Consider the following 18931-nt stretch of genomic DNA (forward strand, 5'->3'; position numbering starts at 1 on the left):
CAGCATTCAGTGTTATGTTAGCATGCAGGCTCTGTCCCTCAGAGCCGCCTCACTCCTCTCTCCCCCTCTCTGCTAGAAACAGGCCCTTGTGCTCCCAGCAGTCTCCTCCTGTTTTATTTACATCTTAAGCATTTAAGCTGATGCTTCATCCAGAGCAGTTTAGCGAGAGTAAGCAGTAGGAGGTCAGTGTCTGATTCAAGGACACTATTTACAGGACATATGGTTGCTTCAGGATTGAACCCATAACTTGTCATTTATAGAACAGTCCCTTTAATGTTCGGCCACCTGGCTGCTTTATTTGTGGCTGGGTAATATTGTGTAGAAGCGCTTTTATAAAAAATGTGATGAAAGTACTCTTAAGTCGAGTTGGTGTAAGTTACAGCAGATGCCATGCAGCTGGAAGCTGAGGGTGAAATCTCTTTTGAAGTAGTCTATTTTGGGGGATGATTTTGAGGACTAATCTCACAGCATGCCGAAAATATTTTGACCACAACCATGAAAATGGATGGAGCAGTTAAAAGGAGAGCAGGCCAGCATGGTAGCTCATCTTTGCTGTCTCTACCTTATTTATAGTCCAGAAAAGCAAAATAAAGCATGAGTTTAGCAGCAAAAAATTACAAACAAGCTTGAAAATAAAATTAAACTGAAAAAAATAAGCATACTAATTAAAGTATGACAAATTTAAAGACTGCAGATGTATCCTAAAACACAGTAACAAAGCACAACCCAGGAAACCAGTTGTTTATTGGAAGACAATCTTGGGAGCAAAAATCCAGCTGATCACACTTATGCAATTTAATATATGACATCATATACATCTCAGTACGTTAATAATTTCAGCCTTTAAGGCCTCCTGCATTTCCACTATTGGTACTTTTGTGCATTCCTGATTCAATCCTCCTCTCTCGTTCATGTTCCAACCCTTTGTCCAAAAAAGTGCTTCCTATGTTTGACTAGGTTTTCAGTAGTTATGGCACACAGCAGTTAACCAAATAAATTAACTTAGCGCAAAGAAACTTTGTACCCAACTGCTTACAGTACTTCATGCTACGAGATATATTGCATCTGATGCTACAGAATGCTTGGTGGAAAAATAGCAATAAAAGTCAGAATCCATAAAACATAGAAGTGAGATTTAGCCCAGAGTCCTTGTTGGGGTGATTTGAAAAAAAAAGTACACCAAGTAATATTTTTAGCATATTTTTCTTCAAATTATAAATATTTACAAGGATTTGAATTTTCTGAAAAACATAAGAATCACTTTTCAGGCATTTTTGCTAAACTGTGTAAAATTTTCTCCTGTCACGAGTAGCCATTCCTTAATTTCTAAGTACCATAGACCAGCGGTCCCCAACCCCCGAGCCATGCACTGGTACCGGTCCGTGAGTCGTTTGGTACCGGGCCGCGAGTGTTGAGGTTCAGGTGTGCAATTTATGGTTTACCGGGGGTTTTTTTCTTCGTTTTATCGTTCATATTTATTGTTTTTATCGTTACCTCAGTTCCCCTGTGTCTTTTCCCGTGTGTTATGAACACATTTTAGTTATTTAGGGCCGGTCCGTGGCACAAAATGAATGAAATATTGCAGAAAGACTGATGGAAGATGGAAACTTTTTTTCCCCTTCACATAAGAAAGAACACGCTTTTGGTCGATTAAATGTCTACTAAAACTTAAACACTGTAAAGAAGTGGCACACAGGAATTATGGCAACATCACATTGAAAGTTTGTAAAATTCATATAGAGAAATGGTCCTCATGCTAAACTTTCACCACGTTGAATGTCCATGTTTTTAAAAAAAAACTAACAAAAACAAAAAAACATCAATTGTTTCCAAACCACCTCATCACTCGTCTCCTTAAAGCCATCTATTTTTGAGTCTTATTTCAAAAGCTAAGGAGCCCCCGCATCATTGATTGTCCACTGGCCAAGGTAACGTCAGGTGACAGCTCTTGGAAATAGCCTTTGTAATTGGTCCCAATGAAACTGGCCAGGCGATCACTGCTTCATAGTGTTCTTGATGGTCCACCTCTGCCCCGAGCAGGGCTGCAGGACCAGCAGGTGGCCGGAGTAAACATTAGCCGGCACCACCTCCAGACAGCGTCCAGTAGCCCGATTTATGATCGATTCGTTCTGCAAGGCAGAAGGAGATACAATACTTTGGTTTTAACAGATTTCACAGATGGTCTGTGAACAATGCGTGATGGTGACAGAACAGTATGTAACCAGACCGGGCCTTATGTGAACTGTTGCAACCTCTTTCTTAAACAAATGGCACTAACTTTTTACCTTACATCTATATAAAATAAGTAAGGTCTCCCTATTTCCCTAAGACTTCTACGTCTGCAGGACTCTTCACTGCTTGTCCTGCTGTGTGACAAAGAATCGATGTGGCAGAAGGTCTGCAGCATCACTGTTCAAGCTCTCCTCTTCCCGTGCTACAGGCTGTAACTCTTTAGTTTTTAAAGGTTACCCAAACAGAACTAAAAGACCAACAGAAAATTGACTTACAAAAGGTTTTTCACATTAAAAGAAAAAGAGAATCAATGCCAAAGTAAAAGGTATATTGAGTCGCTTGTTACCCTTTAAGCAGTCTGGGTTTAGTTGTCTTAAGAGGACCCCTTATTTTCTAGCATAAATATAATTTTACAACAGTTATTGTTCATATTAATCATAGCCAAAGTCTCAATTTATGTGCAAATAATCCCCGTTAACCAGACTGCTTTGATTTCAGTAATAGCAGAGATGATATCCTAATATAGTCATCACAAACAGACAGATCTATCTGTGAAGTCCTACTGGCCCCGGTGTTAAAACCTTCTGTTTGTGAGGGTTTTAACACAAAGAAAGGTGGCTTCAACGGAGGTATTCGGAATATAAAGGCGGTTCTGTCAGATAAAGCATGAACTACGGGGCTGCAGCAATGCTGAGTATGAGAGAAATGAAGATTCATGCAAAGCTACTCTCATATTAGAGTCCAAGAGAAAAAAGAATGGACCCAGACATGAGCTCAATAGGTCCCTTTTAAAATCTGACATATAGATACTTTTCCTCTCAACTCTATGCCAGTAAATTTTAGTTTCTCTTATAAACACTCAGTTATATCATTGAAAAAGAGATTTCTTTACACTTCTGACCTGAGAGAAATGCCATGTCTTCTGTTTCACGTTGGTCACCTTTTCACAATTGAGGAGCTGAGGAAAGTTGCTCATCTGATCGTACACCACACAACGAGTGTCCTCACCAGTGCTGCCTAGGGGTCCCAGAAACAGCTGACCTTCTTTAGTGTAGCGTCCTAACTAAGAGGAAAACAGATACGTCACACATACAGTAAACGGAAAGTTACTGAACTGGCTGAGTGAATACTCTTCTCTTTATTAGCTAACGATGAAATAAGTATGTGATGATGTACAAGTTGAAGGTAACCTGGCAGGAATTTTCCTTGATTATGCAAGCTGTTGGGTTTTTTTTTTGCTGCTTTGAACAAGAGGATGGTGTTGTTCCCAATACTGCTGAGAGGCAAAACATGTCTTTGTTCTTCACTGAGTGCTAAACACAAAGATTTTCCTGTACATCACTGCTAATCACAGTGTTGTTTCAGCAGAGTTCTAACCCACATATAGCCCTAACATTTTATATACACCAAATTCTGCAGTTTTCTCAACTTGACAGAAAGAAAAAGCAGAAGTGAGTCAGATTCTTCCCGCTCTGTTTTCTAACCTTTGTGTCTTTCACTTCAGCTTTTTCGTTCAGATTAATAGTAATTTCCACTTTAGCAGTGCAGATAAAACAGTTCCTTTGGTTGCATCTAGCTCTGAGGCTTTGAGTGTGCTGACGATAAAGACTGATTGGGAAATTGTTTATATCGCATTCTGTTCCTAACAAAGCATGAATAGTGGTTGCAATGCCTTGCAAAAGATATAAAGATAAAGCTTTCCATCAACCACCCAGTCAGCCCAGTTTGGGTCTTTTTGCAGAGTAACTGCATCCTGTTTGCAGTACATCATACAAAAGTTAGGTGATTTAACAGCGTTTGGACTCAAAATCTTAAAAAATCCCACTTGTGGTCCCTAGATGTCACTGCTTCTTCTTAAGAACAGAGTATTTATTAAAATGTTTTTCTAGTATCTTTGACCACTACAAGTTACATTCATCTTTTCACAGATATTCATATCGCACTTTATTTTATGCACTTATGTGCTTTATCTGTTTTGCATACACACCTACAGCCAGTCACCATTTAACCTAACGTGCATGTCATCGGACTGTGGGAGGAAGCCAGACTACCTGGAGAGAACCCACGCTAAGACACCATGGGGTCGCTTTTATCTCCGTGGAAGTGCAAGTGTGAAAAACTGGTGGTCTAATAAAAACTGAAGACTTTTTGTTCCATCAAAAGGATAACTTTAAAAAATGCAACTGAAGCATGTCTTGTGAAGAAAGTGTGATGCGGCTGTTCGATTTGTATTGTTGATTGTCATTTATGCTTAGAAATATTTACTTATATATGCTTAGAGTTTTGTAATTAATTGTAGATTGGTAGAGGTTTTGATCCTTGATAGTCTGCAAACTGTGTGTGTATTAGACAGCACTTTGGGAGCATGAGAGGTCATACCGTGTTTTATTGTTTTATGGTAGGATTAACGTAGTTGCGTCTGTTCTAGTCTAGTCTTTGTTTAGATGAACTGCAGGACTTCCTCACCGTGTTATCTAGGATGAACCATCTAGGGTGAGGGGGAGGCTACCCTCTTCCTGACCAAGGATGTTTGACCCTTTGATCAGCAGTCCACACACACACACACACACACACACACACACACACACACACACACACACACACACACACACACACACACACACACACACACGCACGCAGTAAGGATGGGCGGACATGTCTCAGCCTCCACCACTCTCAGCACTGGAGCCCCCCAGGGGTGTGTTCTGAGCCCCCTGCTGTACTCTTTGTACACATATGACTGTGTGGCCACTACCAGCTCCACCACCATCATCAAGTTTGCTGACGACACCGTCGTGGTGGGCCTGATCTCTGATAACAACGAGACGGCCTACCTGAAGGAGATTAGGAATCTGGAGAACTGGTGCCAGAGGAACAACCTCCTTCTAAACGTCAGTAAGACAAAGGAGCTGATAGTGGACTTCAGCACTAAGCAGGAGAGGAACTACCAGACCCCCGTCATCAACGAGTGCCCAGTGGAGAGAGTGGACAGCTTCAAATACCTCGGAGTTCACATCACGCAGGACCTGTCATGGTCCTGTCACATCAACACCGTGGTGAAAAAGGCCCGTCAGCGTCTCTACCACCTCAGACGCTTGAGAGACTTCCAACTGCCCTCCAAAGTGCTCAGGAACTTTTACTCGTGCACCATAGAGAGCATCCTGGCGGGAAACATCTTAACCTGGTTCGGGAACAGCACCATGCAGGACAGACGAGCTCTACAGAGGGTTGTGCGGTCAGCTGAGCGCACCATCCGCTCCGAGCTCCCTGACCTGCACTCAATCTACAGCAGGCGGTGCTGGACCAAGGCCAGGAAGATCGTGAAGGACCTCAGCCATCCCAACAACAGACTGTTCTCTCTGTTGAGGTCAGGAAAGCGATTCCGCTCCCTGAAGACCAACACAGAGAGACTGAGGAGGAGCTTCTTCCCGCAGGCGATACGGTCTCTCAATCACACCACCACACAGTACTGACCCACACATATGGTTCTTACACACACACTGGACTTTCTGGACTTTGTTTTTGCACAACACTGGTCACTATATTCTTCATTTCCGGTTAATACTTGTACAGCTGCTGTTATTGTGTATATATTTATTTATATTTAGATTTCTTCATACATTCTTATATAGTTCTATACTGTGTATTGGTGTATTTTGTTGTACAGTTATTTTATTTTCAACTTTAATTTATATATTTTATCTTATTCTTCCCAGTTAAATTTACCCTTCATTCTAATTTGTGTTGTACAGTTATTTCATTTTTAACCTTAATTTATATTTTATTCCTTCCTAGTTAAATTTACCCCTTTTTAATTTTTCATATTTATTTCCTACCTTATTCATAGCCTTTCCTTTTTTGTTTTCTTTAGGTCACGAGCAGTTGTCCAAGCATTTCACTACATATCGTACTGTGTATGACTGTGTATGTGACAAATAAAATTTGAATTTGAATTTATTACTCTTTGTGTGTATGTAGACGTCATATGTTAACGAACTTATGCATATTCATGTAACCTCAATAAAAGGACAGTGGTACGGGAGGACGGACGAGAGCAACTGGGGCCAAGCGAAGGAACGGCGATTGTCCGGTTCTCTCCCGTGCACGAGTAACATGAAGCTTGCCTACTTCGTGTCTTGCTTTGCAGTGTAATTATATTGCCTTTAACGTTCCAGCGGATGGGTTCAAGCTACAAACCTATCAGCGGCACTCATTTTTCCAGAATTGAATTGAAATTTTAGCTCCTTTAGCATTTTACCACTGAAGCCTTGACTTTCTGCCTAAAGCACCTGTTTACCACTGTGAGCTAAAAAGAGAGGCCCTTAGGGCTGAAGGGATGAAGAGCTGACACTGGCTGACTCAGGGCTTCAACACAAAAAGTGCAAGACACAATTTTATTCTGACAGCAGAACTCGCTCCTTGGAGGATTTCAGCTGAGCCTGTGATTGAGACACAGCTGCAAATCACATCACCGGAGAAGCTCACTGTATGTTTTCATGAGAAAGCAAAGCAACTGGAAAAAGATGGAGTATACTCTTTAGTATGGTGGTGAGGAAGAGTGTTGTACCTGAGGACCCCACCCATGGCATGGGTGCAGGGTGGCTGTGTGGTTCTCCTTCACACCCTGATCCATACACAGGTGGCTTGCTTTAGAATTGCGGACCTTAAATACACAAAAAAAAAGAGTCAGACTTAATTCATAAAATATGAATATTCCCCAAAATAATTACCGATTAAAAATGTATAAAGGCTAAAAACAAGGATGTGTCAGTGTGGATCAGACAAAGTTCTAAATCTCATTTATTTTCTATTAACAGCTGAGAAGATGTGGATGTACATGCTGTCTGAGTCCCTGCTTTCTTGTTATATTTTGGTCTGTGGAGGAGATACAAGTTTCTTAGGACTTTGTGTAAGTATCATTTATTTAATTTCAGTGGTTTAATTTGTACATCAGATCTTACATCTACAAACTTACTTTTTCCTGTGTCTTTGTCCTTCATGGCTCACCTCACCGTAGAACAGCGTATCGTTGTACCTCCTCATCTCTGGGTAAACGTTGTCTAGGTACCAGTGAAAGCTCTTACATTGCAGACTCTTCCTCAGTGCAACCCTCTGTGATATGTCTCCGTAATCAATACCGTGGTTCTGCAAGAGCAAAGGAAGTTATTATGCCTAAAGTCTCTACATAAATTGTGGAACCAAAAGAAAAACTGTTTGGCTCTGAACATGGACATCTGATAGTCACAAACAGACAAGCATGACTGACAGCATCCTCTCTAAGAGAGGTCTTGGTGCAGAAAAATGCCGTTCTCACCTCCATGGGGATGTTCCAGGCCAGGTAGACATTGGACTTGTACTCATCCATCCAGACCTCTGCCACACGCAGGGCATTAAGGCGTGTGTGGAAAGCTATGTTACTGTGGTAAGGTTTCTTCATTCGTGCAATATGAGCCACTCTGGAGCAAGGCAGCACCTCCATACTGCCTCCACACAGCCACACCTGTGGGTAGTAGGAGTATGAATTAAAGCTCACAATAATATACTGCTGGCTGCTGGGCAGCAGGAAATATAAATAGGCAGATGCACAGTCGCCGCGATGTCCTGATTTATAAAGTCAATTACAGCTAACAGCTGGAGCATAGAGCACCTGGAAGGACGTGTTTTCTTTGTGCTGGAACTAATGAAAGCTAAATCTGTACATTTAGAAGTCCTTCTCGGTTTTTCTTCTTGTTTTCTGTTATATAAAAAATATCTAATTGTTGCTTTTATTCATTTTTTTCTAGCCAACCTTAAGGGGCATCAAGAGGAGCTGAGGTTTTCGGCACTTCAGCACTGGGTTAACTTTTAAGCTCCAACTGTGAGTATACATACATAAATGCATGTTTTTTTACTTATATTGTTTGCTGTGACAACGTATCATCCAGAGCACTCTCCCAGTCAGCGAATACACCATGATGATTCCAGGCATGTCATTAAAGATCAACAAGAAGAGACGGTCAGAAGCACAAGTCATGCTTGAAGATGTGGCCAAAACATCTTCTACAGTTCACCATGCTATTTCCCAGCTTTGATGTAGGACAGCGGGCCAGAACAATAAGACATGAATGCTAGCATAGCCCCAAGAGCTACACAACAACAGAATAAAAAAAGAAGCATAAAAGCAAGCAGTTTACACAATCATAAAAGCATAAGACAACAAGTGAGTTTTGAGTTGGGACTTAAAGAGAGAGATGGAAGAGATATTTCTTAAATCAGGAGGTAGGGAATTCCAGAGTCGTGGAGCAGAGCAGCTGAAAGCCCTGCTCCCCATGGTGGCAAGACGGGGGGAAGGGACGGAGAGAGAAAGGGAAGAAGAAGATCTAAGACATCGAGATGGGGCAGTGATCTGAACCAGATCAGAGAGATATGGAGGAGAGAGATGATGAATAGCCTTAAATGTGTACAAGAGTATTTCTTCTTCCTGACCAAGATTCGTTCCTTTTGTTGCTTCTCATTAACAGAGGTCAAAGAAAGTATAATGATAAAGTGGAGAACTACTGGACATCATTCATTTTTGGTGCTAAAGGTTTAAGAATTAACTGCAGCAGAAGAGCTTCACCTGCTTGTGAAGTGGTTTAGAAAAGAAACCTCAGAGCATGAAGGTTGAATCAATTATCTCCTCATACAAACCACCCAGCAGCTGAGCTGAAAATGATATCAGAATGGCTAGAACAATGTTATGGTGCATCTAGAGCTACTGAAACAGCTCTTAATGCAAAACTTTAAAAAAGAGCTTTTTGACCTAGCAGACTTGCTATTGAAGAAATAGGAAGCTGAACAAGATAACTTCCTCCCAGGATCCTCTCTGGAAACAGCCAGTGGTACTCATCCCTTTTTCCAAAAGCTTCTACACAACCTCAGGAAAAATGGACATGCCCAAATAAGGGCATCATGTAGCTACAATCTCTAAGTTGATCAGTGGTGGAATCCAATGACCTAGCTGTAATCCTTACTTCATTCACAATGATAGCCATCAAAATCAGCAGGTCAAGACTGAGGTATCCTCTGCAGGTTTGGAGAACAAATGTGCAAAGCCAGCAACTGACCAATTAGGAACTATCCCAGCCACAGAAAAACACAGCCCTTAAACAAACACAGAGGCTTCAGAGGAAAACCCCTTGAAGAACAGATGAGAACAGGACATGGTGCTGTGAATTCATTCATGCAGGACTGTGAGTGAGATCAAACCACTGGACCCTGAATTGACCTCTCACTGTTAGGTAGAATTGTTGTGCACATCCACAAGCTTCAAAAGGAGATTAACTGCTCTCATAATGAATAATTTACCCAGAAAGTGGATCTCGGCAGGGTACTCACAGAAGAACTGAGCATCAAAATGGAAAAGAAAGAAGATTTAAGACACGTTAGGCATGGTTGTTGTTGACAGAAGGACTGGTCTGAGTATTTTGGAAACTCCTGATCTACTAGGATATTTCTGTATTACCATCTCTAGGGTTATCCCAAGGGATGGTCCAAAAAGAGGAAATATCCAATGAGAGACAGTTCTCTGGGTGAAAATATCTTGTTGATACCAGACCCGACCAGAGACTGCTTTGAGCTGACAAGAAGGCAACAGTAAAACAGATAACTTCTTCTTAAAAACCACTTTTGCATTACTTTGAACCGTGAACCTTGAAGAATTTGGGCTAGAGCAGCAGAGGACCATATCAGGTGCTACTCTTGTGAGCTAACAGGAAAGTCTCCACAGTCAGGGGATCTCAATCAGATAGATCACCTTTGGTATATGACGCAATGGGAGATTCCCATCGTGAATGCACAGCTGACAAATCTGCATCAACTGCATGAGGCCATCATGCCACGATCAATCTTTGAGGAATGTTTCCAGTACTTTGTTGAATCTATGCCATGAAGAATTAAAACAGCTCTGAAGGCAAAAGAGTGTCCAACCTAATACTGACAAGGTGTATCTAATAAAGTATCTGCTGAGTGTGTCCAACCCACGAGCCTTCTGCTGTGAACATAATGAAGACATGGATATCCAAGCTATCTGAACCCACGTCAAAGTGATGTGAGCGTAACAGAAACTTCAAACTGACAGGTCGCCAAACAATTGCACAGATGCAACCTATTTCACTCCTGACAAACATTCCTACTGGATAAAAAGTAGGTCCGTCAGTCTTTCTTCACACTGGGAACAATATGAAACATGTTCCATCCACAGATAAGGAGCACTACAAACAGAAAATGGGCACATAGGTTTTAAAGATAACCTATGTGTTTCTGTTACCCAAGGACACGGGTGCTAACCAACAGAGGGTATGCCAAAAAAAAACATTTTACTGCTCTCTGCCACACTCTAAGATAAATAAGCAGTACTATGATTTCATGTAAAAGATGTTGGACAACAACCATGCAAAATTGCCCCATAGAGGTGCTGATATCTACCGCTTAACATTCATTATCCCAAGAATCCTGTTAAAACCCAAACAGTCATTGATTCAAGTGCTTGTTATGAAAGAGTTTCTCTGAATGAGGGCCTTCTCCCTGGACACATCCAAACAATCCTCTTGTAAGGGTTGTAGTGAAATGTAGAAATGTTGTTGTCGCAGGGCAACTCTGGATATGTGTCCCACTGCTTTGTAGTAAAAGAGGAACAGAAAGAAATGTGGTTCTTGAGATGTGACATTGTGGGCTAGATTCATGTCTTTGCTAATACTTCATCTCCAGCAGTTGTAATATATTTATAGGTGCGTTGAAGCTGAATTTTAGCTGTTTTATTGCATCTGTACACGTTTACTTATCTAGACTTAATTTTGGGGGGAATCTTGATATTTTTGATGACAAGATATAAGAACTTTCCATTTCAGATTCAAGTTATGACCAAGTCAACTCAAAGACAAGGCAACCGTTTTTGTCTTTCTAAAAATATTTGATTGTTTAGCTTGCTGGATAAAAGCCAACACACTCGGGTTGTGAAAATGTTTGACGTTATTTTTTCAGGAAAAATCTAATAACCTTGCAGAAAAACAAAAGACTCTCCAATCTCTCAAAATGTACAGAAACAAACTCCAACCTTCCTGCTCTGCTCTACGTGACCTATTTATCTCCATTGCCCTGCTGTGAGCTGCTCACACAGGACTGGTCCTCCAGGACTCTTAATGGGGCCTCATTTATCAGTGGTGCCACGCTACGGTGGCCACTGCTCCACTTAAAACCTACAGGGGTAAAGAGGGAGCAGGAACAAGAGGAAACTGGGTGACACACAAACCCTGATGCCTAGTTCGATGTTCTCCCCTCCGTAGACGTCCATGCCTGAGTCGAGTAGACCGAGTTCTCCAAAGTAGTCCCGATTGGCCACAAAGGAGCATCCAATCATGGCAGGCGTCCTGCAGCCAGGAAAACACACTATCATGTGACACTGAGCGTTTGCAAACACCAGAATGTGTTTTTTTGTGGCTTTATCTGATGTTTATTTTGGAGTACTTTTCTACAACCCAAATCTCCACTATGCAAAGTTTCACACTTTATATTTCAGCCTATTATGTGGAGGGTAAATCTAAACATTTTTGTGCATACTCATGCAATTTATTCTTATTTTTAATTAAAGAATGGAAGGAAATCCAATTTAACACAAATATATGGGTGATAATCAGATAATTAAAATCCTATTTTCACCACTCTCTAATTTAGGCTGTAATTTTTTTATTGCTTTAATGAAGTCTGGTTTCCCATCAGGAGCTTTTTTTCTTGTTTTCCCCTAATCTTCCCCAAAACTAAAAAAAGAACTTGGTGGCAGTTTTATTGAAAATCTTAAAGAAGTGGAAAAAAATACATCTCAGAAGTGTGAGATCTGTGTTCACGTTTAAATGGGAGAAGCTGGCATACCTTATTGGTGCAGACATGTCTCCCTCCTCCCACCACTCTTTGGGTGGATTAATGTACATGCACCACAGTTCCCAGTTGTAGCCATGGCCAGAGTTCTCATAGCGCTCCACCTCAAAGGTATCGTGCTTGATGTTGTCGATTGACGGCAAGATAATCCTCTTGTGGTTTTCTTTTATTCTAGCTAGAACTGGTTCTGACCTGAAAAAAGTGCAAACACACACACACTCACACATTTAGTTGACTTTACTTTGTGCAGAAACAAAGTTTATAACATCTTTTAAGAGCACCACTTTTTTCATCCACTTCAGTCAAATAGAAAGTTCCTTGTGTCGTCCCAGTTTTATCACTAATTCTGTTTGATTCAGCCGAGTTGAGCTCTGCAGGGGGCAGTGAGAGAACTGCACGGTATACCTTAAGTTATGCACTGAGCTCGAAAATGAGATCCACAAAAAGACATCAACAGGATGTGGCAGTTGTCTTAGCGGGGTTAATAAGGTCCCTCATTGCATGCTAATTTCTTGACAGTATTTAGCCTTTGATTCAGTTCACCACCAAGCGCTCAGCTTTTTTGAATTAGTACAAAACCTTCATTTTTTATGGTTACTAAAAATTTACTTTTACGACAAGTTCTCCAAGAGGGGTCCTGTTTTGGTGTGTGTTTTATGTGTGCTTGTGATGTTTTTTTTAAAATAAAATCCGTTCAACCTGATCCCACAGCCTCAAGTGTCTCATTTTAAAACTTCTCAGGCGTGTATCGTGAGATTTTGAGCCAAAACCTCCTTCCATCAGTGAGAACTTTGAAGATGAAACGAGGCTGGGTCTTCCAACATGACAATGATCCAAAACACACCACCCGGGCAACAAAGGAGTGGCTCCGTAAGAAGCATTTGAAAGTCCTGGAGTGGCCTAGCCAGTCTCCAGACCTCAACCCCATAGAAAATCTGTGGCGGGAGTTGAAAGTCCGTGTTGCTCGGCGACAGCCCCAAAACATCACTGCTCTCGAGAAGATCTGCATGGAGGAATGGGCCAAAATACCAGCTACTGTGTGTGCAAACCTGGTAAAGACCTATAGTAAACGTTTGACCTCTGTTATTGCCAACAAAGGTTATGTTACAAAGTATTGAGTTGTATTTTTGTTATTGACCAAATACTTATTATGTAGTGTGAAGCGCTTTGGGGTCCTTAGGGACTAGAAAAGCGCTATACAAATGCAGGCCATTTACCATTTAGTGCTTAGTGGGTTGCCCTTTGTGTTCTTATCATGTTGTTTCACACAACCAATACTAAGGCTTGATGTGAGGTTTATAAAGGAGTGCAGGCTGCCAGTGAGAGAAGTGAGACAAAAGAGTTGTCATACTGGGAATGGTTGCTTAAGCTCACTCTGCTGTCCTTTCATATTTATCGACATGAATTCCAATTATTGTGATTGCATGAAAATAATTATGCAAGCTAGGCATAATGTGTCAGGCTTTGATTGTTGCTGCCAGAGGGGACTCTGGAACAGCATTTTTCTTTTTTTCCTCCTTTCTTCAGTAAAGAGGGCTGCAATGGATCTGATGTTAGAGAAGCTAAGAAAAAAATACAAGCACTTTCTTTAGCATGTAGGGATTCTTCTTAAACTCGCCAACTTAGCTGCAATGGTGATATATTCTTTTCAGGCTTTATTAGTCCTGACATCAGATCAAATACTGGAAAACTCCAGCTGGCAGACTGTTCAAGGATAGATGTGCAGATTATAAGCTAAACTGCAGATTCAAAGATCAACTAAAGATCAGTCTTTATAAGCATTTCTGACTTGTTTTGTTTGATGTGTTATCTTCATTTTCTGAACTGTAGAGCAACTGAAAGGTCCACTGGAGGAGTATGTGAACAAACGCTATCCCGGCCTGGTGAAGATTGTAAGGAACCAAAAGAGAGAGGGATTGATCAGGGCCAGGATCGAGGGTTGGAAGGTAGCCACTGCTGAGGTGACAGGATTTTTTGATGCCCATGTGGAGTTCACCCCATCATGGTGAGTGGGTCCTATCATCTAGCGGGAAGCACGGTGTTATTAACAGTCAGGAGTGAATTTTTGGTATTTGGAAAAAGGCTTATTTTAGTGTAAATTAAAGTGAAACACAGCATTCAAAAACAAAAATGACATGTACTCAAAATTAAATCTGGAAAAAAACATATCTTTGCCAAATGTATGAACATTGGAATAACTTATAGAGAGATACTCCCATACGGTTTATGACAAAATTTAATCCAAAGTGATTGATGGCCCTAATCATGACCTTTTGACCTCCCCCCTCCCCCCCGGAAGCGAGTAATGACCGTGACGAATTGCATCCGGAGAAGGGGGGGGGGGGGGCGGGAACCCCCCGACATCCGGAGAAGGGGGGGCGAACCCCGGAAGCGCGCCATCTGTCGCTAAGCGTGTCGAATTGCATCCTGAGAAGGGAGGGGGGGTAAACCTCCGGAAGCGCGCCATCTGTTGTTGGGAAAAAAAAAGAAAAAAGTTTTTAGAGGGAGGAGAATAAAAGCAGAGAGGAGGAGTTCACAATTTCTAAGCCTCAGACACACAAGATGGATTTCATTCTGCAGCCCAGCAGCTCTCCTGTGTCCGATGAGATCTGCTCTCCCAAAGAAGAAGGCTTTGAATATGCCATATTCAAATACAGCATATTTACTAAGGAAGGCCTCGATCCGGACCTTATGACACTTCCGGAAATACTCCGGAATTGTCTAGTCATTTTCAGACCTGATGCGTCATGTTCCATATACATGAGGGGAGGGGTTTGGTTCCTGAAGCACAGCGGTGATGCAGCAGCTGATTTTGTGCTGTATAGAGAGACAGAGCGGCAGCTAGTTTTCCGCAAACTCATAGTCTGAATTCTGTTTCAATATTATGACGATTTTCTCTGTATTTCTTAATGGGAATAAAGAGTGACTTCCTGTAGAGATTTCAATAGTATTTTATTTTCCTATAATACAGACGCAGTAAAAAAAACCTTTAAGATGATCTGCCTAGCAACAAATTGCATTTTTAGGCTACACCATAGCTTGTGATGAAAAGAAGAACTTTCTATCCGCTTGTAACCTACAGGCTGCCTACCCCGTATGTGTAAAAATGAATAAATATCCCTTAGTGAATACTTTTCTTTGAATACTACTTTTCCTTTTGAGAATCCCTTTTACAAGGGACTGAAAAAACAAACCATAATTGCCGTGACAGGCGATCTTGTTTCACACACACACACACACACACACACACACACACACACACACACACACACACACACACACACACACACACACACACACACACACACACACACACACACCGCGGGTCAAGGAGGAGTGAGATATCAGATATCAGTTTTTTCTCAATGCTTATAACCTATAACGCGCCCCCCAAAACAATATTATTATTATTAAAACATCTATAAGGTAGGTTTTGCGCAGCCTGCTCCTTGTCAGACCAAAGTTTTTTTCTTCATTACTTTTAGCTACTTTTACACTGGGTTTTCTCAATAGACAGAAAATGAAAATGAGGAGTCAACAGCCGATATTATCATTGCTTGTAACCCGGTAAATAATTTCGTACATCTCCCCATAAAATAAGCCTTAGTGGAAAAAAGCTCATATTCGAATACGTTTATTCCCCTCTGTGGGAAAGAGTTTTTTTCTCAGAGTCAACCATGAGGCGAGTTTTGTCAACAGCAATTGTCCATTTGGTAAAACAAATATCCGCCTCTAAGTCGTATTTTACCGTTGCAGAATGTGGAAAACAGACAGCCCTCACAGGAGGCACCCAGGGGCCCACCTCACACACCATAGTTAAAATATTTAAATTTCAACTAAATTTGTAGTAATGATCGGATTTCCTCACTTATCTACACCACACTCCTTGATTTCTTATCGTTTCTTATCGTTCCTCTGTCCCTTAATAGAAACTATCCTCCCTTTCAGTTGTCTTTTGCACTTCCATATCGCAAAGCAGTTACTGTAGGTTATTTTCTGCTTATGCATTAATGTAATTAATTAACTTATTTATCCTTAAGTACGGTAATGACTTGAGTTCTAATGCTTTTTGTCTCTTGAGTTAGCCGTCAATGTGGGATTTTTTTACCCTTTTGTTCAGTTAAAGCTGCCTTTCATTCTTCAACGCAGCTTAAACTCTAATAGGTAAGCTTTCTTGTAATTTCTTAGTTCTGCAGGCTTCTTGAAAGACATCCGAGACTCTTCTTTGGATGCTGGATGCCTTTTGTTTTGTTTTCTGTCAAGATGATCCCACACTGCTTCGATTATCTTGAGGTTCGAACCCTGGAGAGATCAATCCATGACTGATGCGTTGTTTCATCCAGGCATACTTTGACTACAATGGCAGTATGTTTGCGATCATTGTCGTACTGAAAGTTGCTGCCAATCAGACATTACTTGGTATTACATGGTCGATCAAAATCTGGTGGAACTTTTCTACATTCATAATTTGATTAATTTGGATAAGAGCTCCAACAACACTGGCTGAAATCCAGCCTCAAAGCACGGTAGAGTATCCACGCTGTGTTAAAGACGGCTATAGACATTCACTGTTGTATCTCTCTTCGGACCTCTTCCATGCATATTTCAAATTTGGATTCATTACTCCATAAGACATATTACAGCTGATTTCTTTTTCCAGTCAATTTCTTGTGTAATTTGGCACACCTCAGCCTTATTTTTCTCTGTTCTCCTTCCTTAAGAATGGCTTATTAACAGCCACCCTTCCAACTCAGATAACTTTTGATGAAATGTTTACAGCACTTGAGTTACTCGCCACGGCCATCCTAAATGCTAAGAACACTAAACTTTAATTCTAAATTACGTTAACCAGAAAAAACAAGCCAAAGTCGAGATGTTGCTGAGCTGACCTGTGCTATGCTATGCCTTCTAAAGCACGTATAATGTAAACAGAACTGGTCTTTGCACAGAAGCCTGTGGAGCTTCATAATTAACCTCAGTGTGTGAAGAGCACTCTCCATTTAATAATAGCTGTAATAAAATGTTATGGCCGACGGTGTTAAACGCTGCACTTGGGTCTAGCAGGGAAGATTTCAACTTTTCAATACGAATGAAGGCTGAAAACTGATTAGATTAATGTCTGATGATCTTTTCTGTGCTTCTTCAAGTTTGTAACACCAAACATATTAAAGGATGATGTAAGGCTCACAGGAAGAGTTTAATTAGACACACATTTACTATTTTCTTTATACTCTTTCTTTCTTGACATGTTTAATATGATTACTATCAGAGGAGAAAATGACCCTTGTGTAGTTTAAAAAAGTTTTATTTAATCAAACTGTAATGTTGTTGAACTCTGACGGACGTGTCTTTTAATCTTGTCAACAAATCCTTAATCATCTAAATCTGCCATTTATCATCTAGTAAAATGTTCCCTCTGCTTCTGCTGCACATCTCCCCGGACACTCTCCGCTTCACCTGTCCTGTGCAGGTGGTCCAACCCCTGCCTGCCTCCTTAAACTGGGGTGTTTAAATCTCTTTACCTCTGTTGTGAACTTCACACAAAGTTTGTGGTAACAAAATCAAACTGACGAGGATCTCGTTTGAAAAACACACACTCACGAGACAAAATAAAAACAGACTGCTCAAAGCAAAAGCAGAGCCCTCACAGCTGGTAGTACAAAACACAGCGACAACATGCGTATTAGATACCCTCAGTGCCAGAAGCATAAATATGAAAAAATGTGATCACCAAGAGTATCCTAACAACGGCGTTGAGGTGGGTGTTACAGTAAAAAAAAAAAGTAGCCAAATTTTCATCTGAAAATGTTGAATTTTAGTAAAAACAATGCTCTGTAGTTTGATACTGTCGTTACAGACTAAGCAGATGTTTAAAGCCTTCGGACGCTCATTTGAAACGCACTCATTCTCCTTATCAGCTGGAAACATTAAAGCCGTAAAATGACTTTTTCAAACGGATAAAAACTATTGAACAACAGCAATGTTGAGCCTGTTCCAAAATTTGGATGTACATGTGTTGAAGGTGTGGGTCTTGTTGAATTATTAAACATACATTCTTTAATTTTTCGAGCCACAAAAACAACAACTTTTAATTTTCTTCTGCTTGAGTATCGGCCTCGGGTAGCTCTACTTATCATTGCTCAGTCAGTTGTCTGTTTGTGCTACTTTTTTAAGGAGCAGCGTATTATTGGTAAGGGTGACTTTATGTGTTTAGCTACTTAAGTGGAAGTACTGTGGATAGTTTTACCTTACATACATAGATCTACCAATACAGCTTCTGAGGTAACTGTTTACAAAATGTTATAATCTATTCAAAGGTTCTTTGCAATTTTACATTGATAAACATTATCCTTAACACATTTGGCCCACATAAAGTACTATGGCCATCACACTGTCATTTAGAATTGTTTAAATAACTCCTGTCTTAAGTCCTTCCATCAAAAAAAAAAAAAAAAAAAAAAAAACATGGTTCACTTTTACATCACAAAATGTTAGAAATATAAGTCGTTCATAACAAACTGAAAGGTTGGGAGTTTAAAAATCCAAACCGATGGAAGAATCAGAATCAGAATACTTTATTGATCCCTGGGGGAAATTATTTTTTGTTACAGTGCTCCATTATAAACCAACATTAAGACAAGACAGACAATACACTAACTAAGAATAGTACAATATATACATATATATACATACATACATACATACATACATAAGTCACTCATAAATAAATAGCTGGAAAAGAAACATGTGTAGCTGTAGCAGCAAACAGTGTGTTAAGTGGATGCGTTGTACAGGGAGATGGCCACAG

The 18931-nt window shown here is 40.6% G+C and overlaps 1 pseudogene across 1 annotated transcript in view; it reads right to left on the bottom strand.

Annotated features, from left to right (window-relative positions):
• Positions 1 to 726: 726 nt before the first annotated feature.
• LOC145419926 (polypeptide N-acetylgalactosaminyltransferase 17-like) overlaps positions 727 to 18931 on the bottom strand; it is a 31087-nt pseudogene continuing 12882 nt past the window's right edge. The window contains exons 4-10 of the transcript XR_013901187.1: positions 12118 to 12315; positions 11501 to 11618; positions 7547 to 7732; positions 7240 to 7377; positions 6800 to 6895; positions 3134 to 3295; positions 727 to 2129 (exon numbers count right to left, since the gene is read on the bottom strand). The product of XR_013901187.1 is annotated as a polypeptide N-acetylgalactosaminyltransferase 17-like (transcript). The remainder of the gene's footprint in view (positions 2130 to 3133; positions 3296 to 6799; positions 6896 to 7239; positions 7378 to 7546; positions 7733 to 11500; positions 11619 to 12117; positions 12316 to 18931) is intronic.

Source organism: Astatotilapia calliptera, chromosome 14 (assembly GCF_964374335.1).
Source record: "Astatotilapia calliptera chromosome 14, fAstCal68.1, whole genome shotgun sequence".
NCBI classification, from domain to species: domain Eukaryota; kingdom Metazoa; phylum Chordata; class Actinopteri; order Cichliformes; family Cichlidae; genus Astatotilapia; species Astatotilapia calliptera.